We start from the raw sequence: 27,860 nt of genomic DNA, 5'->3' as shown, positions 1-27,860 counted from the left end.
TTGGTAACCAAAATGATAATTCACTTTTATTTACTCTTAAGAAAGAGAGCAAGGAGGGAAGATAAGAAAGTAGAGAAAATCGAAGGATTACGGAAAGCAAGTGACCATTGCCACCCCTGGTCAGAGTCTTTCCACACACCTGTTCTCCCCACTCTGTGGGTGAGGAGAGCTCAGTCAGACTTGCTGTGCACCCAATTACACAATGGCTAAGTGCTGCTTTGTGGCAGAAACAATCATGTCCCATTTTCTTCAACTGCAGATCTTACTGACAGCAGGGCAGTCCTAAAACAAGTTGCTCTTTAACAATTCTCTACACGGCCTTCTTGAGAATAAAGGGCATGGATCAACTGGTGAAAAGTCATTTTCATTTTTCAGCATTTCAGTTTCTTTTTGCTATAAACAAAATTTGTTACACGTGCTCTGTATTGTGACAACAATCTACTAAGTTCTATCTACTGCAAAAAAGATTTCTGTAAAGTCCAAAACCAATGGCAACTGTTACAACACAATGACATTCATAGATAAGTCTAAGGTAAGGAAAGCAAAGTTAATAAATGCGATTTTACTGCCAGTTCAAAACTGGAAACTAAAATACAATTTTATGTTATTCATTATTTTTTTAAAGTTTATTTAAAAGAAAAAAGAAATTTTACATGTTTAATGATATGGTTCTTTACATGCTGTGCTAGGTGCATTAAAGCACAAATAAAAGACACCCCCTCTTCCAAGAAGAATTTGTAATCCAATTTTATGTCTCCCAGATGAAAAAAAAAGGTGTAACTGGGCAAGAAGAAAAGACTTTACAACTCTGAACTTATGCAATATATTGGTATAATTCATGTTTCCTGTTATCTCACCTACATATTGTTTGGTTCTCTTGCCTGAATACTTTTCTCATTTAGTGTTTGATGCAGTCGCGTGGCAAAGAAAAATTGACTGATAAAACTTGTATTGAAAGGGGTTTGTGTTTTCTGAAAAAGGGAGGCTTTGTCTTACAGAACTATGGACTACTTTGGGGGCAGGGGAGAGGGGGAGTGGGAGAGACACAACACCAAAAGAAACTTCAAAGGACCCAAAGAATATCTGAAGACATTAAGGGAAACCAGAAATAGAAGGTAAGCAAGGACATCTGATAGGTAGGTCCGAGGAAGACTGTGCAGAAACTTTTAAAAAATACACTTAATAGCCGGAAGAATAACTGGAAGATTTCATTACATGAAAAGGTCAGTAAAAGGATAGACTTGATAAAGTGGAAGTGTATACAGAGATGAGGGGGGTGAGTACCCTGTGGAGAAAATTACTGTACCCAAATAATGATCACATTATTTTGATAATTTATTTGATCACAACGGCAGTGGTAGGTGGATTTACAAATGGAGTCACCAAGGAAAAATCAGAAACACTCCAACTCCTCCAAGACTGACAAAAATCTATAGCAAATTGTCACTGATGTCATCCTTAGGAATAAAAAGGCCTTTGTAATTTTTAGATAAAATTTTTAACATTAACACATTAAATTTGATCTTGAGCCTGGTTGTGAATAAAAAAAAAAAAAAAAAAAGAATGAAAGCAGGAAAAAGCATGGTGCTCTAGGTAGCTGTTACACACAGAGGCTGTATGAATTTGCCACTTTCTGGAATGTTTATATATTCTGAACATGCAGAGCCGACTGCTCCAGTTTCCACACTAAATGAGCTTGCTTTTTGACCTCCATATGACCTTGCTTAAGTACTTTTTTCTTAAAGAAAGAAGTCTGGATGCTTACTTCTACTAAGTTTAGTGGAAAAGAATCATGTAACTTTTTGGCTCATCAGAATTCAGAGCTGTATGGTTATTTGCAACTCTTTGTCATAGGCTTACTGTTTTACCTTTGGGCATCATGGAGTTTCCCTTTGTCTCTGAAACCCAGTTTTTAAAAGGGAACAGATCCTCTAGTGAAGTTGTTGGTGAAACAAAAACCACTAGATACCTTGAAATACCAGCATTTAAAATGCTTCAGAAGTGCTTAACTGTGGTACAAATATACATTTTACTTGACAACAAAGGGATAAGGATGGGTAGAGGAGTAGAGATTAAAAGAATGCGCTCAGCTAAAGACAAAAAGAAAAATTTGCTAATTCATGTATACATTTTGCAATTTGCATTGACATTTATATTTTCTCAGCCTGTCATGTATTTGAAATTTCTTGTTCGTCCAATAATCAAAGCATTCCTTTGTCTCTCTATAGGTTGTCTTGGCCTTTCTTCTGCTTCCCACGTGTATGTCAAGTGCTAGGAAAAACATCACAGGCTCTAGAAGACTGGACTCTTTTCCCATCTCATGGTATGATTTGCTGAAAAATAACAGAAAATAGTTTAAAAACAGCAGAAACAACATAAACTACAAAAGAAGGAGAATGAAAGTAGGTACGGAGAGACCTTCAGGGTACACTGGTGGCTGGACAAGAGTGCTGGGTCCAGTTCTGGGGTTCCCAGTATGGCAAAGAAATGGTAGTTTTGAAGAAAGTCGAACAAATGTCCACTGAGATGAGTAAGGAGATGGAGCATTTCTCCTGTGAGGAAAGGTTGAGAAAACTGTGTCTGTTAGAAGGTTCAGGGGAATTTTACCCATGAGTACTAATACCTGAAGAGAGGGTGGTGACACAGAAATAGCCAGGCTCTGCTAAGTGATACTCAGAGAAAGGCCCAGAGGCAAACACTGAAGCACCACGTAAGGCTCCAGATGGTTATCATGACACACTTTCTTATTCTTAGTTCCCAAACACTGTCATAGGTTACTTGGAGAGGTTATGAAGTGTCTCCTCTTGGAACGACTCAAAAGCCACCTGAACACAGTCCAGAGCAGCAATCTCAAGATGGCTTCCTTGAGCAGGGGACTTTGACCCCATGACCTCAAGTGGTCCCTTCCAGTCTCAGCCACTCTGGAATTCTGGGATTAAGGAATTAGGAGGAAGTCTGGATGCCAAATGAAATTTAAAAAACACTAGCAAGACTCCTGCACAGAAAATGTACAATTTGTGAAGTCCATAGATTTTGTGTACAGAGACAAAGCAAATGTTTGGACTAAGATTAAGAGACCTCAAAGAGGTCAGATATTGAAATCTTATATGATCCCATCAGTGCTTCAATCAAAAAACCCAAAACCACCAAAAACAAAAAACCAAAACCCAAAAATATAAAACAAACAAAAAACCCAAACAAACAAAAAACCCCCACCCAAACCCAAAAACAAACAAACAAAGGAAAACCACAAAAAAAAACCAAAAATTAAACAAGAAAACCAACAAAAAAACCCCAAAACCCATCCAAACACACAAACAAACAAACAAACAAACAAAAAACCCCACACAACCCCCCCCCCCCAAAAAACTAAACAAAAAATCAACAAATGAAAAAAAATTAAAATAACTATGAAGAAGATATAAAGTGTAGCTATCAGACTCACAAATAGTCTCATGCAGTTAAAATTAGTAGGGTATCAAATGAAGTGGAAAATGACTGTTGCTAAGTGTTATTACTGCTCATAGCAAATAGGATTTTAAATTAATAAACATGAACATATTACTCCACTGTACATTCTGAAATAATGAGGAATGCTGATATTACACATGCGTCAAATGTCAGATCATGTTGTGACAGAACAATTCCTAGCAAAGCAGAGCAATATGCAGAAGCCCAGAAGACCTCCACTGAAGAAGTCATCCAATGTGAAATCCAAATGACCCCATCCAAACTGTTTATTCTAAAAGGTATTGTAAAATCTGAACTTGCAAAAATAAAAAAGACTGTAACTACAAAATAGAACCTTATCTTCCTCATCTCCTCCTCTTATAGAAAGAGAAATGCTTTGTGACTCTCAGAGAACTGTTTCCCTGTGTTTTCAGTATGAAGATACCAAATCTTGTCCATTCACTGCTATTCCAGGGTAGTAAGGAAGCTTATTAGAGTGAGTCACATCCACAGTACCAAGTAGAGAAATACTGTCCATTTTCAACATGTGAAAGAAAACCTGCAGTACCAAATAGCATTTAAGTTCTTCATCTATTTTCCTTATCTGATGCCATCATTTGGCCCCAGTCTTGCAAGCAGCAGGAAGCTTGATGATCTTAATTAGACCTTAGCACAATATTAGCCTCAATTTTTATGAATCTGAAAGCAAGAGAAGCACGCACTTTGGAGCTTTGAACTCATTCATACAATTTAGTCCCTTCTAAAATTCATTTTCAAAAAGTACAAAATATTAACACTTAAAATAGTATGTAGGGATGTTTCAGTTTTTAATCTATCTAGAGCAGTCTAATCTAATATCCAAGGTCACTAGACTGAAGCTTCTATGTAATATGCTATAACTAAATACATGTACTAGTTTGCATCTATTTGTGTTGCATGCCAATTGAATTTGGAAATTTTTTGCATCTGCACAATAACATAATTTGACAACTTTGCCAGTTCTCAACTAGCTTATTTTTTAACTTGGCTCAGCGCTTCAAAAATCGTAAATAGTTACTGCTTACACTGCATTAGTGTGCAGGGTCTACTGCATTCAACTTTGCACATAAGACTGAGTCACCATTGGAGATTCCATACTGTGAGTTTTTTGCTCCAAAGAAGTTTAAACATGAAAGGATGAACAGAAATGAAACAGCAGCACTAAGCAGTAACTTGCCTCATTCATCATATTCATGTCCTCTCTGTTAGGCTCATAATGCCTCTCAAGTGTTGAACATTTTTTCCCCTTAACTTTTGCATTTAACTTTTGTTAAATCATTTTGTGAAATTTCTTTTTAACTTTTAAAATATCATTTGACAAATTTTGAGGATCTAAACGTTTTTCCAACAGACACGTTTGTTAAATTAATTTCTAATTCAAAATGTCATGCTTTTGCACTTCATGCATTCAAAATGTCATATACAAGTGCCGTGGCAGCAGACTATGGAAATCTTGGCTTGTGGAGGGAAGATGGGAAGGAATATAGTAACAGATGCTCACACATATTTATAGATTATTGTACATAGAGACAGACACACAGCAGGTAAGGCTAGGACAGAAAGGGATGCAGTTCTTCTCTAGAGCCCCTGCATGATCATTTAGAACTGCTAAAATACTGCTGGTTACGATATGACTTTAAGCTTATTTTCCAGTATGGCTGGAAGTTTCCAGTTCCAGTCAGACAGTCAACTTTCTGCACCTTTCTAATACCAGGTCTGTTGTTTCCTAATGGTGCAGCCAATCCTGCTGCAAAGTATCCTATAGTGCTGTGCTGTTACCAGCAGAGCTGCTGATCTGCAGCAAGCTGAGCAGAGAAGGCCAGGGAAACAACATGAAACAGCATCTATTACTTATGGAGCTCAAGGCCATTTATTTGGCTTTCTCCAGCTTCTTCACATAGCTCAGTGGTCCAAAATAGCCATAAAAATGCTCTAATACTTATACACTTGGTAATCCTGGAGGTATCCTCAGTTTTCACTCTTCCTCCACTCCATGCTCCTCCTTACTTCTCCAGGCTGGAAAGTGAAACTTCTCAATAACAACAGGAATAGTCTTTGCTTGTTGCTGGCAGGTGGCAAATACCATGAAGTATCTCTAAGACTAATCTGCAGTCTGCTGGCCTTTACCTGCTTTGGTTGCCAGCTTCTTCAGGTAAGCTTCTAGAGTCTTCAGAGAGTATTTTAATATTTTGCTAATGCTACTTTTTAATTTAACCAGTCACAGGTGCCACAAGGAACGGCATTAAGTTTTTATCCCTGGGATTGTGTAAAGCAAATATCTTCAGGTTACACAAAGATGACCACAACCCATGTCTGAAGAGCAAAGAGTAGATTTATTCCATGTCACTGGCTGGAGGATTCCAAAAAAACAGGTGGAGACACATGCACTGCTAAGTTCATTTTAGCAGGGGCAAAAAGGATAAGGCCAGAGCCCTGCATATCCAAGAGCCTGGAGCATGCACAAATCTTCACCAGGCGGTGTTCTACAATCTCAGGACACTCTTATCTCCCTTCCCCACCTACAATGAGGCCCCAGTTTGTAGGAAAGGCATTTAAGTCCTTAACAACATCCTGTTATCTACTCTGAGAAAATTCCTTTTCTTTTTCAGCAGACAGAAAACAAACCAAAGCAAACACAAGTACTGAATTTTTTCACTGAGTATTTTCTAACATCTCCCAGGTGCAGAGTTGGTCTTTAAAAGAAAACAATTCTAAAAACAACTCATTTTTCTCTCTCCTTACCAACCTTCAGTTTTTCAACTCTCTCCTCCCCATGGGGATAATTTTTAACAAAAAGAGTGTATGTATTAAAATGCCTAGGAAGCTATTGTCTACATGGTTTCAGTAACCTTCATGAAGATGTTTCATTTTAAATGCTCTCAGTCTGAAAGAGAATCGTAAAATGTTTACTACTCACAATCTAAATGAGGATTTCAGAAAACCTATTCTAGAGACAAAGATACCTGTACACTTTTTTTTTAATTGTATAGGAGTATGGCAATTTTTTTTCTCTAGAAACTGGAGTTTTTAAAGCAACAAAGAGTCAACAATCCAGAAACTGAGGTAGCTTCTCAGTCCATTTCATCACAGCCTTGAGTGAAAATACAATTTAGCACCCTTCCCCTTAAATACAACTTCATGGTGGCAGAGAACAATAATGCGGTCAGACAAAAAGTGACAACCTTTCTCACCTTGGGGCACTGCAAGACTGTATTTCACAAGATACAAAAAGATGAGAGAAAAGGTCATTTTTTGCTGCCCTTTTTTTTCCATTTTTTTAATATTTCTAGTCCTGAAATTCATCTGCAAAGCAAGAGAGTCTTACAAAAAAAAAGAGGTCAAACACACGAAAGAAAAGGAAAACCTTTTTTTACACACTACTCCCATAATTTTCATTATATTAGAGTTTAGTTGCTAGCAAAATCACTATTTTGCAAAACAAATTGATACTGAATCACTCAATATTACTGCTATAATGCGCCCTAGTTAATAGTAGGGCCATCTGTGATTTCTCCATGAATGCTTATAGTAATTCAAGGTATAGATGGTGAAAGCAGTTTATGGAACAAGCTTAACAACAACAGCAAGCAGGAAAAACAAGCCACAATGATCACAATTCCTTCTGAAATGTTTAAGATAGTTGTCTAGTATAAATCTTTTTATTATACATGTATGCACTATAATTCCATATTTTTGTAACATCACAAGTCAAAACTGTATTATGACAGGCACATAAAAAGAAATTCATATAACTTTCCTGGACTCCAGACCTCATCTGGCTCTCACATACTCCCTATCAGTTGTATGCCAGAACTTGTCCCAGCCACAAAATAAGGGACCTGTCTAAATTAAAATTTAAGAACGATATTGAAAAAAAAGCTCAAGAGTAATATCTGAAAGCAAATGGTTAAGTAATTCCATCTGTAATTAAGGTGATTTATAATAAATACACATTCTGTATGCATGTACCACATACTTGCACCTTTGCACCCTTGCACATATGCACACATACATATTGCACTTCTGTATGTTGACATCTACATGCATTTAGCTGAAAATCTCCCAATCCAATAGAAAATAAAGAATAAACGAAGATAAAACTCAAGAGGAGGTACTGAATCTCTTGTGGTATTGTAGCATTAAGGCTCAATAAAACTGTTAGGCACCAACTGATATTCCAGCTACACTTTTGTGAGACACACACAAGACATTTTTCCTCTCAGTTCATGAAGAGTATAAACCTGAAAATCCTTAGGATACTACAAAGGTTCTCTTAGTCTTGGCCTGGAGTATTGTTTTTGAAGTTACTATTGATTATAGAAGCCAAATAGAGATGTAAGATGCCAGCCCAAATGGAGAATACAAATCACTGCTGCCATCACAGACACAGAAATAAAAGGGCATGTTTGGGGTTTGAATGTGGCCCAGTCTCTAATGTAAAGGAACTGAGAATTCTGTGAGGTACTTGCCTTTACCGTCAGATTAGTTACCACTTAATTAAATTAATTTGTGATTCTCCTGATGTTTTGATATACATAAGCATCCATACATGGAAAAGAAAACAAAAGATGAGTGAAAAAATCTCTTGTCTTTTTATACCAAATGCTTCAAGACAAAAGGTATAAGAATAAATGTTTAAGAAAGAAAGGGGAGGGGGAGAAAACATGAAATGCAAAAGGAACCATACCTTTGCAGTGAGAGGTTTTTGAAGCTTATCGCTTAATCTACTTCTTGTGGTTTACTGAACTCTGATCATTTTTCTTGAAGGATTAGTGGCAATTATCATTAAGGCTCAAGCGTTTAACTGTGACTGCTGCAATAAATCTTATTAAAATAACTGAAACATACTTTTTTTGCATGTGGCAACCTGTCTCTGAATTACAACCATCTGTACAGAGTTATTGCCTGGTGCACACAGATGGCAGTAAAACAACTATAAAGCTATACCATTCTTTAATCATAACTTCTAACACAACTAAACAAAGTGAAATTTGAATCAGACCATTAGCATTTGAAAGACTATATGATGACTGTAATTAACAGGTGCACTTTAGAATCCCTTTATAAAATGTTTTATTGGTTTCTGATTGAAAAATAACTAACAACACTTACACTGGGCAAATGTTTCCATCTTTGACAGCTGACTTAGAGAAATCATATGTTAACAATAGAATCTCAGTCTTAAAGTTTTTATACTGTACGGCTCCCTTACAGATTTAAAATGACAGTGAAAGGTTGTAGAATAATTTATTCCTTCTTGCTTTAGGCACAGAATCATGAATGCTTCAGGTCAGTAACTGCAGGGCTACACTAAACCCCTGTCACTCCAAATCAGTTACAAAGTGAGCATCTGTACTCTCTGTGTAGCCCTCAAGGAGGAAAAAATCCCAAAAACAAAACCAAAAAACCCACCCTGAAACAAAAAACAACAAACAAACTCCCCCCACAAAAAAAAAAACACAAACCCCCCTCCCAAAAAATTCCACACACAAACAAAAACAAAAACAAAAACAAAAACAAAACAACAAAAAACAAACAAACAAACAAACAAACAAAAAACAACCAAAAAATATCAGAAAAAAAACCCTGCTCTGCACAATACATACAAATTCTGGGGCTCTGAATGTGAACAGCTCCTAAATGAAGCCAGCAGTCAGCTTCACAAATTTCTCTCTTCTGCATAATACTGTAATACCTGCTACATTCAGTATTATTTACTAGATAGAAGGCACCTAAACATTTCTACTTCAGATGCCTGAATTCATACTGTAATTTCGGTTGGAGGTGATATGGACTTCAGATGCCTGAATTCATACTGTAATTTTGGTTGGCTGTTCACCCATTCAAGATCTTAAAAACACAATCGCTGGACAGGTTTTGAGACCTGTAACACTATTACCAAAATATGGTCTCCCACAGAGACATATTAATATTTCCACCATAACATATCTTTGTTTTACCTAATAAAGCTTTCTTTTTAAAATACTCAATCCTTCATCTCCTGTTCGCTTCCAAGGAATTTATGGGCACCAAACTTCCTTCAATTTTATTGCCCCACTTTTATCTAAAATAACATGGAGAAGAACAGGGAATCACAAACAAATGTGTTTCCATGGCTTAAAAATTTATCATTCATCATCTGACTTGCATCAACTAATAACAGAATGTTTTGACTCATTACAGAAGCAAAACCAAAGGCAAATCTTGTATTTGAAATGAACTAGAAGCCTGCACATGGTCAGTTGCTAGTTCATGCGAAGAAAGGGAGCCTGTCAAGCCATGGTGACTTGCTGCAAAACCATTAATATTTCAGAAAGCATTTTACAGCATCCTCTGGTTGGTTCATTGTGAAGAAAGCTCTCAGAAAAATCAAAAAAGAAATGAAGAAGGCAGCAGGTCGCCAGATAAAGGCTGCTTGTGCTATGTTATGAGATTGTCAGAGCAGCAGATGAAAATGAACAAATTTAGATTTAAAGTATTTGAATAAGCTAGCTTGGTATTTGAATAGATAACTTGGTCTATTAAAGTATGGATTAGCTACAAAAACATTTCACAGAATATATAAAAGAAGTTTCATTAGGAAATTATTCACCAAAATATCTACAATTCTTTTCTCTTACAAACACCTTGTTCTTGTACAGTATTAAACAGGCACATGTTTATCTCAGTCCTTTGTCAGTTCTGAGTACAAATAATAGGAGACAGATGTGGTGAATGTATATGTATCTTGTGAAGCATAATAGCAATTCCTTGATGGGTTTTGGGTAAGCACTTGCCCTCCCTGGGGCATGTTTGAACTGTTTGCGATTCTTTGCTGCCAGCTACACAGCTTGCTACCTGTCAGGAACTGGAATTGGCAGAAAACAGCTGGTAGAAATCAATGGATATGCCAGTTCTGGTTCATCCAGCAGAGATACTATGGAACAGTGCCGCAATTCTGATTGGAATTAGGCAGCACAAACAGGTTTTATTTGCTCATAGTTTCAGTGCCTTCTCAGTCAGGGAATATTCAGGTTCAGACGCTGTTAAGTGATTATCAAGTTTTAAAACCCTAAATTCACATAACAAATATAAGAAATCAGCTGTAAACTAGGAAAAAGCCAGTTGCTGTATAAGTTACACCACAAATCCCATTGTGAGTGTCAGAAATGTCAGCACTCCTATTGGATGTGTCGGTCCTGGGAACATGAAAGAGCAGCTCAGGGAAACTGTAGAGCTTTAAGGACGGCAGCCTTCAAATGCAAGAAAAATCTAACCTAATACTCTGTGAAAAGGTAGGAAAATAAGGAGACCAGTCTGCCTTGGCAGATAACTCATGATAGAGCAAGGGTGGTAGAATGATGCAGGGACTGACTATAGCAAAAATTTGGAAGCATTGCCTGGGCATGGCATTAGGATGCTATAGGGAAAACCCCACCTTAACTGGATGTTTCAAAAGTAAAATGAGCTTTTGCTTTACATCAACCATAAAGGTCTGAACAAAGAAAAAGTAGAGACATTGTTGAAGAATGTGGGTGGTTTCCAAGAGCAGACACAGATGAGGATGAGTTACTCCATACCTTCTTTGCCACAGTTATCCCCACTTCTCCCGAGTCTCCATGCTTAGAGGCAAGATTCATGGGGAAAGACTAAGACCAGGAGACGAGAATCAAGTCAGAGATTGCCAAAGACAACTTTATCCATAGAAGTCCACAGGTCTAGACAAACAGCATTCAAGAAAAAGTGGAAAGGGGCTGATTTTCTTGCAAGGCCATCCTCCACAATCTCTGAAAGATGATGGTGATCATGAAAGATCCCTGACAATGGGAAATGGGCAAACATCACAGCCATCTTCAGAAAAGGCCCAAGGGGGAGCTTTTTTAAACATGAGGTTGGACTAATAACATCTTACGATCCTTTCCAACCTGAATAATCCCAAGTAACCCATGGTGATGAATGTAAAAAAAAAAAGGACTGAAACATCCTTGCAATCTATCTAAATAGATATATTAGATGGATTAGATAGATAGATAGATAGATAGATAGATAGATAGATAGATAGATACCTAACTATCTGTTTAGATAAAATATACATGTACATATAACCCTCTCTGTCAGATTTTATACCTACAAGTTGGTTTAGCATCACAGAATTAGCTTTTAAATGAGAGGGAAGAATATCTGGAGAGAGGGGTGAAATAAATGTTAAAATTCTTCCATTACATCATCCCCTATCAGATGTACACACTGCATAAGACCCCTACTTATGTACTCTAGAGCTGAAAATGCCATTTTCACACAGGATAAAATAAGAAAAACAACATCTGCACATTGAAGGAGGAAAACAAAACAACTACATGAAAAAATTGTAAAAGAAGATTGGATCAGATTGGAATTAAATGTATTTTAATCTTTTTATCACAGAAATTATAAGTTTAACTAAACTTGGCCAGGCCAAGCTAAAACTAGAAAGGGAAAATTAGGAACAAAAAGAGACCTAGAGACCACAGCTCAGTTTGGAAACAGAAGCCATGTTAAAAATTTCTAAGTGTGAAATGAAGTGGCTGCCTTTCAGAACTAAACAGGGTGAAATGACCTGATGCTAGTGTGATGGGTTGACCCTGAGCCGACTCCAGGTGTCCATCATTCCCCTTCTCAATAGGACAGCAGAGAGAAAGTATAACAAAACACTCAAAGGTCAGGACAAAGGCAAGGAGAAATCACTCACTAGATACCATCATGGGTAAAGCAGACTTGACTTTGAGAAATTAATTTAATGTATTACTGATCAAGTAGAGCAGGATAATGAGGAATAAACACAAATCTTACACACCTTCCCCCACCCCTCTCTTCCTCCTGGGCTCAACTTCCCTCTTCAGTCTGTCCCTTCTCATCCTTGAGAGCCATGGTGGAGTGGAGAATGGGTGTTGTGGTCTGTCCATCACAAGTTTTCTCTGTTGTTCCCTCCTCCTCATGGGGATGATGCCTCACTCTTTTGCCCTGCTTTAGGATGGAGTCACTCCCATGGGAGAGCAGGTTACAGTCCCCCACAAACTGTTCCAACATGAATCTCTCCCACAGGCTGCAGTTGTGGGACAACTGGTCCAGACTATTTCCCTCCCATGCGGTACAGCCCTGAAGGAAGAGATTGCTCTAGTACGGACCTCTTCAGTGGGGTGCATTCTGTCAGGAACTTGTTTCTCCAGCATGGTTCCCCCCAGAGTCACAAATCCTGCCAGCAGGCCTGCTCCAGTTGTGGCATTTTTTCTCCTGCTTCTTATATATAATAGCTCAGAGATGATACCACCATCACTGATGGATTTGGGCCTTGGCCAGGTACATGTCTGTCTTGGAGCTTGCTGGCCTTGTCTCTGTTAGATGTGAAGGATGCTTCCAATACCTTCTCATGGAAACCATCCTGGTAACCCCACAGCTACAAAACCTTGCCCTGCAAACCCAGTACTAGTTGGTTGAATGTACAACTTTAGTTGAATGGCACCAATTTTTCATGCATGAACATGTGCACAAACACTTGTACATTCCCAAGGAAAATAAAATTATGAAAGATACAGGCTTTTGTAAGTGGAACATAGAAATGTGAAAACAGCCATTTATACTCTTACAGAACCTCCTTGTCTTCACTGTCAGCACTATGGTTCTAAGGTGTTAACTCTGAGCGATTCTTCTGTTGCCGATGCTAAACACACAGTACCTATGCATTTCATCTCATATATGAAGAATGCAGGTCAGATGCAGTCTAACTCACGCACACACAAATTCACATTAAGTATCACAAACACCCACAGGGAACTCAGAATCAGCCTAGGTTAGACTACTGGTTTTGTAGTGACTTTTACTTTTAACAATACTTAGCAGACATCTGGCAGCTAGAGCATGTACTCACTTAAAATGGAGCCCTAAGCTTGACTTGGGTATAATTAATGACTTGGCAGTCATTAATTACTTATTCATTATTTTTATTTATATTTTTATAAATTGCTATACTTTTATATAAATTTGTACTTAATAATGAATTACATTATTGAAATTAAATTATTTGTTGAAGAGGACATATCACAAGTATTGTCTCCCAATCATATGTTCAGTAATTTTGTAAAGACCATTGAAAACTAATACCAGGTGAAAGAGAGATGTGGTCAATTTGCCAATATCTATTTTATGGTTATTGACAGACAAACAAATCTGTATTCTTTCATGTATGGTCTTTAAGAAAATAAAGCTTTCAAAGCCAACCAAGCTGTGAAGAGCTATTTTCAAGATACAATTAAGAAACAACAAAATCCTTGTATAGGCAAAAGCAGGATTTTATATAACTGTTCCCTGGTGAGAGACTTGAGGTGAAATCAAGGTGGCACTATTTCCCAATTATCCCAGGCCTAAGGAAAAGGATGTGGGAGAGACTGGGATGACTGGAACAATTAGGGGGCAGGATGCCCTCATGCACAGCAATCCAGGTGCAGAGGGAGAGAACATGCACCAGCTCAGGGGACAAACTGGGAGTTGAGTAAGATAAGAAAAAGAGGCAAACTCTGTGAGGCAGAGTACTGTCTCCTTGTCTTTACTCAAGTGAACTCAGTTGTGATAACTCCCCTATTATGGCCCCATAATAGGCTATAATTGACTCAACTGTGCTGATGTACTAGTCAGCTGTAATGTATCAGAAGGTGTCAGACTCCTGAAATGTCTCATCACCCAGTATTATATCATTCAGTAAAAACTTTTCCCTCCAGTCATGGTACCCGAGTGTTTTCACCTAGTCTAAGCATAAAAAACCTCAATGGACTTTGTGTTTTTTGTCACTGTGTGACTTCTTCCATCACCCCCAATGAATCAAGAGCATCACTTCAGCCAATGCACAACTAAATTGCAACAATAAACTCTTGTTGCAAGGTCTATGGGTGATGAAATATTTTTACTCTTCCTTTGTTTTTTTTGTTCCTTCCTTCCTGTAATATTTTTATGCTTTCATACTGCTATATTACTACAGATAATAGTAAAAAAATGGCTACATACTTGCTTCCCATTGCAGCTGTATTGTTCTAAAATAAACCCTATATAAATATATTTACAAACACCCATCCATTTTGTTTCGCTCTAACCTACCCCAGGCGATCTGTTAACAAGAACCTGGGTTACCCTTGCCTTCTGGGGCAGGTCATAATATCTGGTCTTCAGAGATCTCTGAAATACTTTCCCAGTTGGAGGACAAACCCCAGAATCTTCTAACTCGTCACAATAGTGCACAACATAATAACAAAATCACAACTATGATGGTTCAATAGGAAACAGGACTCCCCTTTTTAAAAGACTGTAAGGGACACTAGTAAGAATAACCTGATGAAAATCAATGTTCTGTGACATACAAGATGTAACAGAACTTAACTACAAGCCTCAAAACCTATGAAGATATAACAACTTTTCCCTACTTGAGACAAAATATTGATTCAGTACAGCAAAAGACCAAGGTTTTCATTTAGGTTTCGGTAATATGAATTACTGAAAATCCAGCAGTATTTGTGATCAGGCTCTATTCCATGTTTCCATCTGAAATGTGCTATATTTAATACTAAAGTGCCTACCAGTCTCCATGCCAACGCTTCTCTGCTTTTACATCCTTTGATACTTGTTATTCTACCATGACCTCCATAGTCAGTCCAGCTTAATTATGCTGCTGCCCTCCTATGCCTTCTTTTATCAAGATACTTATCTCCTTCTGAAACTATGTAACACATCTTTTTCCCTTCCTCCATCAACACAACATTTGTCTACAAATAATAGCTCCAATTAAAGTGAAAACTCATACTACTCAAAAAAAAAAAAAAAGGGTGTGCAGATGTGTTTGCTAGCTCCTAAGGTAACCATGCAAACTTAGAGGCCTTTCCTTTGTCTCTTTATCGACACGTTACCCTCTGCAGCTACTGTTTTATATCAGGATGGTAGAAAGGATTTGCAACAAAACCAGTTTCTTGTGTACTAGTGGTGTTATTTGAAACCATGTGAAATCACAAGAGCTGTGCTCATTATTCTAACTGGTGCTCTGGCCCTAAAATGCAGAGCGGATGTTTTTGCTTTTTCAGACAGAGATGTATGACAAATCAAATTATATACTCCTGTATTTACTTCATTCAGTGCAATGAAGAATATCTTTGCAGAGATTGTATCTTCTAATGTAAGGAATAATTCATTCACTAAAGAATGGGAAAGAAAAATACACACCAGTACTTCGCATTTTAAGAGTTTTAGAATGAATTGATGGCAAGAACAAGAATACAAAGCTCAGTAATCATGCAAGCTGAAGTTACTAGACTTTGGTTGGGGGAAAAAATAAATTATGTGATGCACTTAAGCTTATAGAGAGTATCTCTTGACTGGTTTATATATGGGGACTGTATGCATCATTGTCTGTAAATCTAACCACTGCAGGCTAGGTATGCAGAAATAGTTTTCTTTCTATTAGCTCATGAAGTCAACAATGTGTGTCTGTAAAGTGAACTGCTAGGCAGCTCATCTATGAATTCTCTACTAATAAATATATAATACAAGCTTTTCATGAATGTTCTTATCTTGGAAACAAAAAGACAGGTTTTACCATTTTAAATTTCATGCTTTTCTGGATAAATCTTTCTTATGTTAAAAAGAACTTCAGATACTTTTTCTGATGCTGAAATGTCATAATTCAAATATTCCAGGAATCATGTATTCTATTCTCTGCAAGAAACAAGTTCCTCTATGAAAGCAAACCTTTTCCTTCAGACATTCACTGCCCAATCAGAGTGTGGTCAAAAAGTTTGAATGAACGAAATTTGAAGTTCTTAAAAAAGTTTTTCCTCTTCCACATTTTTTTAAATTCTTACTAAGTTTGCTTCCTACTATGCATATTATGTGAATTTATGTGAAGTTCTTATTTCTAAATCTGACCCTTTTTAGGCTGGCTATATTCAAAGGCTTGTAGCCCCTGCATCACTAGTGATGTCTCAGCTCTGGAGATATTCACATTTACTCTTGCCATAATAATAATCATGGCAAAAATGGCAGCTCTAGTTTTCATTACTGTCCAAGTGAACAGTTCTTTTGTTGTTTTTTGCCAAGAAGAAAAATTTTTGTAACAGCTACTGAATATTAGCCACTGCAACATATGCAAGCTGTTCCAGACTACTCTGCCTGGTCACTTCAATTGAAGCAGGTCAGCTCTCAAATATGAAACTTCTTCACCAGAAGGTCAGACTAACTTCAAATATCTTTGGTAATATCTTCTTATTGTTATTTCTTTGAAAAGAGTAAAATAAAACCATTATTTTCAGGGAACACTTGGAGGAAAATAAATTTGAGGCTAATATCCACGATATTTTTAACTCCTAATCCCTCTAAGGTGTTATTACAATTCAAAGGGGTTCTGTTACACATCTACCCATTCTTTCATTCTTTTATGTTGTTGTTGTTCTTGTTTTGGGTTTTTTAGGTTTATTTGTTTGGTTTTTTGTTGTTGTTGGGTTTTTTGTCAAGGTACCATGATGGATGCCAAGAGTATCTGGTTTTGGGTAGTCATCTGACCACAGTGCACACACCTCCATAATTCACCATGTATTGTATCACACATTCAAAGTCATGAACCAGAAATTGCAGAATTTACCCTACCTAAATTTTGAAATTATTAACCTATTCTGTACTACCTTTACATTATGACAATTGCAGGGAGCAATTGCAGCATTCTCTTCCCCCCTCTTCCACAAACACTGTCATGGAATTCGGAGACTAAATGATCTAATGAAATTACTAAGTTTTAAAGGTATTAAATTTTTTATTTGAATGTTGTGAAACATAGCAATGTTCCTTGACTAAAGGTTGATGGAGGATTAACTGAATTTCTAAGCAAAAAGCAGACTACAGCTTTCAGGACTCTTGGGGCAGATACTCAGCTCAAAGCCAGCCAGTTCTGAAAGTATTCTCCTAGCAGACTGGGTACCCTCACAATGCTGTGCTTCTCCTGCTCTCAGTGGACTGGGAACAGCTGCTTCAATTCCTGGTCAGAAAGTCACCTGCCATGCAGGAATAGCAGAAGTAATTATATATCTGAATAACATACACTTTTTCCTTCAAACATCTCCTAGTCACCAGCTGTAATTTCTCTTGTAGCTCTAAATAGCTTCAGCATGTCTGATAGAGCAAATGTGCTCCACCAGAACTACCCAACAGGTCTGTGTAGCTGAAGGAATTTGAACAGGAGCTGAGGGTTCTTCGGATCCAACTCACTGAAGTCAGCAGTGCTATCAAAGCAGCCTGCAAAGAGGTCTTTGAGCTGAGGCAAATTCTCACCATTTCCCTGGGAAGCACAAGGGAATGCATGCATGCAGTTCCACAGGTCAATTTTCATACTGAAAACTGTTTTGTTTTCTTGTTTTACCTTATTCTATTTGAATAGCCAGACCAAAGACGTAATAAAGTACCACCTGTACATGATCACCTTACTTCAGAAATACCTTAAACTAATCAATGATGCCCCTCTGAAAAAGGCAAAGGGTTTGTTTCTCATCTATTTGCTTGAGTTATTTTTCATTCCAAAAACGCTGTGTGCATTTTTAGGGGAGGTAGCAGAAAAAAAATTGATGTATTGCATCTCCAGAAGCACTCCTACATTTCTCTGAAGTAGAAAGTAATGTACAAATACATGCAAAATCATTTTGGTTTTTGGTAATGAGCTGAGGTCCCCTGGAATCCTCTAGGTAAGCGCTATTTATTTCATTGTGAGAATATAAAAGACCATTACAAATAACTACTTTGACAAAATTGAAGGTGATGGAAGTTGGCATCTCTCTTTTTACCACTCTTAATATTTTAGTTATCTCTGTCTTTTATTCCATGATTTATTTTAAATTCTTGGTCTTCAATTAATTTAAGCAAGGTTGATTGTTTATGATCAGAAAGGAATTTTTTTTATTACATAACTTTTTGCAATTCCTTAAAATTTCTGTCCTGCTTTGATCCATAATCTCCTGAAGTTTATCTTGGAAAACGGCAAATTCTCAATCTGCAAAATTACTGTAGACCTCCATTGAGTTACATGTCTTTAGAAGCAAAAGAGATATCTAAATAAGATAATATTGGTCATTTTGTAAACAATGACCAGTGGAGATTATGAGATTCTAAACATGAGTAATTAAGCTAAACCATTGACCATATTCTCCTCATCAATAAATCTATTTTTTATAGTACGTGTTGTATATGTTAACAAAGAATTTTGAAACTGTTAAATAAGACAATGAAAATAGACAGCATTAGACTACATATTATTTAGCAAAATAATTCAGAAGACATATATTAGTATTTATTTCACCCCCACAAATTTTGCAGGTTGGAGAGTGGACATAAGCATTCATTTTTTTCACAAAGGTATCTGGTTCTCCAGGTAGAGCTTAAATGTTGTATGATACTTTGAATCAGGTACACTAAAATCAGTCCTGTGGACTGCAAAAGGGCTGAACCAAGAACAGCACTTATTTCCATACATTTTACCTTCGCTTATGGGCTAAAATGTGACTTGAAAATGTTCTTGAAAATGTTAGGCATATTTCTGCATTAGGAAGAATAATTATTCTTGGGATCATGAATTCTTGGTGTCAAGTGTGTCCTTTATATTCATGTTTCCTTACTTGGCAGGAAGGAAGGGTAAGAACACAACATAAAAAATGTAGGCATGAAGTTCCCTGGTACTGCTGATGAGGGCTGAATATGGATATTCTGCTAGTCTTCCCCACCGCAACTTACAAAAAGGCAGGAGAAGGCTACAGAAAAGGAAAGGCAGAGGTATTCTGCCTTATATCACTGCTGAATCTTACTGTATATCAGCATTATGGATTTGACATCAGGGTACTGGAGAGCATGGAGCACCTTCCCACACTGGAGGATGGAACTCTGACATTGCTTCTGAGTGTTGGTTGTACAGATCCAGGGTAGATGATTGTAGTACAGTAGTTGCAGTATTTGTAGCCTTATAACTTCCATTTTGTGCACGGGAAAAAGGTTTAGTTGCTCCAGCCAAGGAAGGATTTCTGTGATCAAAGGGTGCAACTGGATTTTCATTGACAACTCTGTCTCCCATTCATATAATGCATTAATCAGAGTTTACATAAAATTATTCTATTTCATCAGACGATCTTATTCCTATCGAGATGGCAGAACTAATTCAAATTGCACAGCTTCAAAGAAAGCAGATGAACAGAGAGGTTCTTAAACCTCTGGAATTACCCCACATATACTGACACGCCTGGCCAAAAAGAAAAACAAAACCAAAACAAACAATGAAACAACAAAAACCCCAAAAAGTCAACCAGCCAACCAAAAAATCAACCAACTAATCAAAACCCCTAAAAGGTTCTCCGACAATAACCACAGACGACCCAAGAGAACTGAATTTAGCCACAGAATGTAAAGTCATCCCAAAGCTTAAAAAAAAAACCATTAAAATATAAAGCCCATACTTTCCTGTGCTGAAAAACAGTCATGTTTTTGATAAGTTTGCAATGTTCAGGAAATGAGAAAGAATAAGGTACTTAAGGTGGTTTAGAGGATAGTTTCCTCACAGAGTACAAAGCACTTTGCAAACATAAGCAGTTGGTTCTAGGTTTTTGGTCTGATTTTCTAAACTCTTAATTTACTAGAATGTTGGGTGAGAACATTTTGACTATTGTTAAATCTTAATAAAAGTCAGAATGCTCTGCCTGGTACTCTACCACCCCATTCATCTGGTCTAGTGGCCACCCATTAGGCAGGTTGTTCCAGAAACCATGACCCCAAACTGTTTGCCCCCCAGCACTCCAGGAACATTGCACAAAAAGGACCCCCAAATCCTTGGGTTTCTACCTGGCAGGCGATTAGAGATGACCCAAGAAGCCCCAGAAACGCTCTCAGTATTTCACAATGAAATGTCACTCTGACCTTCTCTAAGCAAAATGTCAGAATTTTCATTACATGGAAAATTTCAAAATGTCATTTTTGTTGCAGTTCTGAATGGTACTATTTTTAATTTCCACAGGACAGGAATTATGGTGTCTGTTTAACTCTTGTCAGTACATATTCACCTTTCTACAGCATTCTAGGCTTGATAACTTTTCATCTAATGTTTTAAATTTCTTTTAAACCAAGAGAGTGAATGACAAGTCAAGCATACAATTCTTAGTTTTATGCTTAAAATGTAGTTCCACCCCTGACATTTTGTGTTCAGAATAATTTTCCAACACTTTCCTAACATTGCCTGAGACCACAATAGCTTTGTTAGAGCAACTGTGTGAGTTCCTGAGGGAGCAAATTCTAGTAGCACTTCAAAATTATTCCAGCAAAAATTTCAGGATACTAATAAAGTAAAACAGCAACCATTTTCTCTACTCATGACTAGAAAATACATTGCATCCATGTCTTCATTCTAGAGTGTAACCAAAACACTGTGCTCAAACTGTGTTTAAAATTGTCTGTTTAACTGAGTAAATTAACATAAAAATGGTAATTTCTGAGATGCAACGTTAGTTAATTGGCAGATTCAAGGGATGAAAGCAAGCTGATGAGAAGGCATAGAAAGTGATTATTTGACCTCTCTGGCCACACACACGCTGTGTGCTTGATGCAGTCTTGTCTTGGGAGATACAGCATCTTAGACACCAGACCTGATATAAAAGGCAAGGACAGCTTAGTGCCTGAAGAATATTAATTCTTGAAAAGACTGCCACATTATCATTTGTTGGCATATCTCCAGCAGAACTCAGCTATTTTAGTATTCACAGCTCCTCCAGTTAATATTCTTTGACATCTATCCTGAACAGATGTTATTACCGAGGTTATCTGTACTTCTGTCTTCTCTGCTGATGGACTGGGATGGTCTGGAAGGATGAGTCTTCTTAGGCAGGAGGAACTTTATTTTAGTGTATTCAGGCCTTAATCAGTTTTATTCCTCATCATCTCCTTTCTGCATTACCTTCCTAGCTGCTGCTGGCTTATACTTCTCTTTAAAAATATAAAAGGTTCATTATGACCATCACTTTGCCTATTTTTTTCCATCTAAATTTCCAGTCTTAAAAAATGCTATGGTGCTTTGCTATCCTTCTCTGTTTAAGCTACTCCTAGTCATCCCCTCCAGTTTCATCACTGGTATAGAGATAATAGGCAAGGGAGGGACCACATACTGTTCAAAAGAGCTCTGGATGAGGTCACATTCATGCAATAGAAGCTATAGAAAAAGAGGAATTGACAAGGAAAAGCTGTGGAAGACTGCTGGGGATAGAAGAAAAAGCACTAGAATGAGACTAAGAGTGTAAGGAAGTATTTTGTCACTGCTCTGATATAAACCTTCTAAAGCAGAATAAAAAAACCTGTATTTATGAACTGTAACTAGCAATAACATCAATCAATAACTTCTAAACCACAGAAGAGGGAGAGACAGAAGACAGTTTTGCAAAAATGTAATTGTACAGTTATGAGTCAAGTTTGCACCTATCAATCATACCAAGGCATGAGTAAATAGCCAAGTAACTAAAAAGGCTTCTGAATGAAAATAATTTTCACATTCACCTGCAGCAGGTATTTGACCCATGGCAAATGTAATGCATGACTTTTTACAGATTTGTTTCATGCTTTCCTTTAAAAGAAAGATGTAAGAAATGTGTGTGTTTACAGAAATCTAGGTTCAGCACCAACACTACAGCTTGAATGGATAAAGCATCAATTTTTACTGTAACCTGTCAAATATGTACTACTGAGGTATATATATTTCTTGTCCTTTCTTTCTGTGCTAACTATTCAATCAACAGTGAGAAAAACTAGCAGGCTGTTTTCTGCCTAATCCCCCCTTTTCTGTCTCCAAATAGAGACTCATGGAAAGCACCAGAATTTACTATCATTTCTAGCCTTTTGGTACCACTAATGGTACCAAAATATACTAAAAATAATGACTTTTCCCCTGTTAATTTTTTATGAGATTTCTAAGACTTAAAAATCCCCAGTAACCTTGTTTTGGCATGTATACATTGTGGGTTTCCAGTAACCAAATGCTTTCTGACTGAGATTTCCTAGTACAGAGGATGCTCATTCTGTACAGCAAATTTCCGTATTTTGTTTATCCACCCCTAAAAGAAAAGTATATTTTGATTACATAGCACTTGAGCCAATGTCTGCTGGGTTCAGAGGGCACTGACAGCCATATCTCTCAGAATTTCCTTTTTTCTCAAAGGGTCTAGGTCAGCACCGGACTTTTGCTGCTAAATTTAACTTATATCTCACATGTATTTTGCAGAAGGGAAGGATTACATTAGGTTCATATTAAAGGCAATTACACCTTTAATTTCTCATGTGCAGATCATATGTACAGCTGGGACACTTAAGTGATAAATTAAAGCGTCTTCAATAAATGAACATGAAGTTAGGAAAAAAAGATAAATGTAAATTTTTTAAATGTGTGACTGTGTCTGAGCTATATTCCAATTTCCATTCCTAAAAGAGAAATTTTAATTTATATGACAATCTAAAACACACCCAGTAGAAGATTTTCAGGGATCTTATTATTTAATTCTGAGTATTTATTGCATCCCTAGCTGCCAAGATATGCATGTATACACTGAACACTACATAAATGTTACACTGGCTCTGATGCATTCCAAATTAATAAATAACCAATGAGAAGTAATTTTCATTAATTATGTATTATGAAATAAACAGATCTTTAAAAATTTAGACAGAGTCAGTAAATAAAGCTGCTATTATTAAACCATAAATATGCTTGGCCTATGATTAACTTTGCAACCGAGTGCAAAAATTGACCACTCAACATGCATCTTAAAATGAATCAGAAAAAGAAAGAAAGAAAAATTCTGTGTTTTGGGTAGCCTTTTCCCCCCTCTGTGCTAGAAATACTACAAATAAAAAGTAGATTTTTCCTTTGGTATTTGATGTCTAAACTGCATTTTACTTTTCTTTCTCTCTTTCTCATTGTCTGTATAAGATATATTTAAAAAAAATTCTATGAGAAAATATACAACATTTTCTTAAACTGAGGAGTGACATTGCAATCCTGCCTTTTCAAATCCAGATGTTGCCTTACATGTAATACTCTCTGCTGTTCTAGAAACCCAGCAGACACCAGTGTCAGAAGTTCAATTATACTAACATTTTGTATTTTTAATAATTTTCTCCTATTTTCACTTTTACTTTATGAGCTGCGGAATTGTTTTTGTGATTCGCCTGTATTGCACAGACAACAGCATTCAACAGCTCTTTAACACCTGCAGCTTTACCAAGCTGAATCAAGAGATATCAGGCAATGTCTGTGATGCGATGTCTAGTCCATTAACACACATGCTTCTACAAGACCTAATTACTTTTGACCAGAAACATATTATTTTTTATTGCCCACACTGCCAGCAGTGCAACACTGTGGGAGGGGGTGCCTGCAGCAGCTCAGCTCCCTGCAGTGTGAGAGGGGGGGAAGCTCTACCTGTCCCCGGCTTTACCCTGCATATCAAGGGTTCACAGTAAAACAGTCCTGACACTGACCTCTCAGAGACCCAGCAGCTGAAACAGCCTTAACAATGCATTAACACAGCTATGTGCCCCATAAACCATTACCAGCTGCAGGCTGGGGTGAGGACCTGGAGCAAGAGAGAGAGGAAGGGACAAGAAAAAGGAGAGAATGGATAAGAGGAGGAATAATTTGAAAAGGGGATGACTATCAGCTAGGGTGGTATTGGCATATTCTTTTAACCTCTTTTCTGAATTTACCTTGCAGTTGCATAGCAATGTGTCTGAGCTAAGGGTCAGCTTATATCTTGCCATGCCTGATCTGGTTTCTCTGTTGAGTCCCATCAAACCACACCATATTGCTTTAGCAACAACAAACAGGGAAAGTAGAGTTTATATGCCTTAATGATATGTGGCTAGCAGCTTACTGAGCAAAAAGAGAGAGCAGCAACTGGAAATACACCATCCCCTGTAGAGTCTCATAGCATTTTATGATCTAGTACATCAAATACTATGCTTCCAGTACAATCCAAATTTACAGGTGGTCTATATGCAATATATTAATTAAGAAAGACTTAGTTCATTGGTGATTCTTTGGGACTTTGGGCAACAACATTGCACTAATAGGAAGCAATTTAAAATATGGAACCTCGGTGTAATTTTTAATCCAGCTGAGTACATGTACTATTTGCCATGGCTGTTGCTACAGTGCCCAAAACCACAGTTTACCGGTAGATTGCCTGTCACAGCTGTATCACTGAACTCCAGGAACAACCCACCCAGAAGCTCCAGCTGCTTGAATAGTGACACAAGATGTTACCAGGATTCAAAAAGTTAATATTTCAGTGGTTTATAAAAGTTAATATTTAAATGGTTTATAAAAAGAGTGCTGGAAAGAGAAAAAGCCTTGGGTTTCAGGTCAGAAGCTTGTCACTATTTTGACCTGAGAGGGCATTTTATTTGCTACTGCAGTTTGTACCCTGATACAGCTGATTCTAGTTTCTGGCTGGTCCAGTATCTCCACCATAACAAAGGCTCTTCTGACCCACTCTGGCAATGCCAAAAACACTCCTCCTTTGAAATAAAAACATTTACATGAATAACAAGTAGCTGAATAGCTGCAGTGCTTTTTATCAAGAGGTATGGCACCCATTAAGTCTTCAAACAGGACGGGAATGGAACTCTATCATTATGTGTTGCAACTCACTCATTCACTCTAAGAGCACAGCTGAATTATTTGTATGCATTATCTTTCATTGTCTGATTGTTTGTCTAGGGGTTAGGCAAAACCCATGCCTTGTGCTAGAGGCTAATCAGCAATCCCAATTAATAAAGGAAAAATAGCTAAAATTAAAAATTCATTTAAGAGTTCATAGTCATAAAATATGAACAATATTTAATATCAATAAATAGAAATTATTATGACCAAATATTATACAAAGTTATAAATAAGCAAATATTAGTGGTATTGTAGCAATTATAGCCTATATAGAGGATAGCATAGGTTGTAGGGGAATTTGGCCAAATTATTTGCTGCAGTTAGAAACAATGTGCGATTTTTAAGGCTTGAATCAGATGTGATAAGAAACATTAAAATCTTTATCAGTTGTGATAAGAATCAGTAATATTCTTGCTGGATAGACATTAAAAATAATTTTTATTACTTTAGACTAGTGTTTATAACAATGGTTAAATAGCTTGAAAGAAAATTATTTGGTCCTCCCAACACAAAAAGGTGTTAGCAAGGGAAAAGTTCTTTGTATATGTAAGAGTCTGCAAAGTCAAGGTTTTATTTACTCACATAGTTAGTTTCCATTCGAGTTTGATATTTCGTGCCTCAAAGCTTAGGTCTTTTGACATGTCTTAAATGAGGCTCAGAATTGAGCAGTCAGTTCTGGATGAGTGGTATGAAACATTTTAAATAAGTATTTTTCCACTTATAACTGGGTGTGTCTGTGCTTATCACCTATCTGTGTTTCATATGTTCTCTCTAATGTCTACAGATTTTTCAGTTTCAACCACTTAAATTGGATTATATATTTGTGCATACATGATGTATGTTCCTATATAAAGTCCATGGTTATCAATTAAGAATAATTACATTTTTGAGAGAAAAATGGAATTGACTTATAAAGCAAGCTAATAAGCCAGGAAGACTGAATTTACAATCTGGGTTGTAAGACATTATTTTACTAGAAACCACAATTCTGCAGACAAAGTGAAATCTGACTGTAGTGGCAGAAATGTTGGCCAGGAAGTGGTCTGTCATTGTTTGTCCTTTACCTCTAGTCCCTGAACTGACAAGAAAAATTGAGGAGTCAAAAATTGTGTTTTTTCAGAGATATACAGTAAGGATGGAGAGAATTCAGCTGATCGGGATAGAAGAAGAAAAGAACAAAACAGATAGGGAAAAAATAATGAGAAAAGATGACATTCAAAGGGAAATATAACAGAAACACCACAGGAAAGGTAAAGCAAAGTGGGAGGAAGAGAAAGGGCAATAGTAGTTGGAAGAACTATGCAGAAAAGGTGGGCAGAGGAAAATGTTTAACATAATGGAGTGAAGAAGAGCGTGACAGTAAAGAGAATATGACTGAAAGAAACCACAGTGTAAAGGTCGTATGTAGAAACAAAACATAGAGGGGGAAAAAAAGCAAAGAGTTAGGAAGTGAAGAGGATTTTTTACAAAAACACTGCAAATTTGCATAAACAATGAACGAAAGTGAGTTTTGATGATGGGATGTATATCGAGGAAAGGTAAGTTAAGGCATGGGAAGTCAAAGGAAGAGAATATACATAAAAATATGAAACAAGTAAATAGCCTGAGATCAGCTTGTTTTACTTTTGGGGGGAAAAAAAAAGTATATTAAATTTAAAAATTAGCAAAGCCCCAGGTCTTCTATTTGACTGTATTAAACACGATAGTAAATAATCACATGAGCATCCCATAATCTGTAGTTTTGACTTTACCTGAGCAAGCTCTGTAAAAGGCTTCGGGACCTAAAAACCCAGTATCTTACAATTGTAATCGCAAAGATTCTTTCTACAGCGAGGTTGGTTTTGTTGCATTTTCCACGTCCTGGAATTCATCAGTTCCAAGAGAGAAAGACACATTGCACCTCCCCGTTACTTGCAGGCAGCGCCGGCATCTCAGACCCCGTTCCGGCTGCGTCTCGCTGCGGAGGCGGAGGGACCCTGGGGACGATGCTCCGCGCTGGCTCCGCTCCGCCGCCTCCCCGGTCCTGCAGTGACATCCAGCGTCCAGGCTCGGCACAGCCTCACCGAGAGCAGCCCTTGCCCCTCCTCGCTGCCGCCCTTGCCGAACCTCATCTCCTGATACAGCCAACCTCATTTTTCTCCTTTGAATAAGGTACAACAAGGTACAGCCAGAGACGCTCGGGATAAAACTTTGTAAAATATGAGAGAACTAAAAACTGGCGTAGGGGATTCACCAGAGGTAAAAAGCAATTTACATAATATCATCAGAATAAAAAAGAGAAGTAGCTTTGAGTAACTAAAAAAGGGCAAAATTTATGGACTGTAAATTCATAAGCAAAAGACCTAACTTCTTCCCTTTTAAAATTTTTCTTTTAGAGCTATGGAATAAATGGAACTGATTGTAGTGAAAATTGTGGAATTTCCTTTCCCTTTCCTTTCCAAACATTTCCTTTCCAAACCTTTCCTTTTTCCTTCACAGAACCTTCTCAGAACATCTTGCCTTGCTTCCTTTCCTTTCCTTTCCTTTCCTTTCCTTTCCTTTCCTTTCCTTTCCGCCCCTTTCCGCCCCTTTCCGCCCCTTTCCGCCCCTTTCCGCCCCTTTCCGCCCCTTTCCGCCCCTTTCCGCCCCTTTCCGCCCCTTTCCGCCCCTTTCCGCC

At 37.4% G+C, this 27,860-nt stretch overlaps 1 long non-coding RNA gene across 1 annotated transcript; it reads right to left on the bottom strand.

Moving 5' to 3' along the window:
- On the bottom strand, positions 1-27,126 carry LOC115948146. Its single transcript, XR_004081994.1, has 3 exons — positions 26,956-27,126; positions 2,419-2,552; positions 1-2,333 (listed from the first exon to the last, which is right to left on the bottom strand). It is a non-coding gene; the product is annotated as an uncharacterized LOC115948146 (long non-coding RNA).
- Positions 27,127-27,860: the final 734 nt, after the last annotated feature.

Source organism: Geospiza fortis, unplaced genomic scaffold (genome assembly GCF_000277835.1).
Source record: "Geospiza fortis unplaced genomic scaffold, GeoFor_1.0 scaffold279, whole genome shotgun sequence".
In the NCBI taxonomy this organism is placed as follows: domain Eukaryota; kingdom Metazoa; phylum Chordata; class Aves; order Passeriformes; family Thraupidae; genus Geospiza; species Geospiza fortis.
This window is presented reverse-complemented; position numbering and strand designations above follow the sequence as displayed.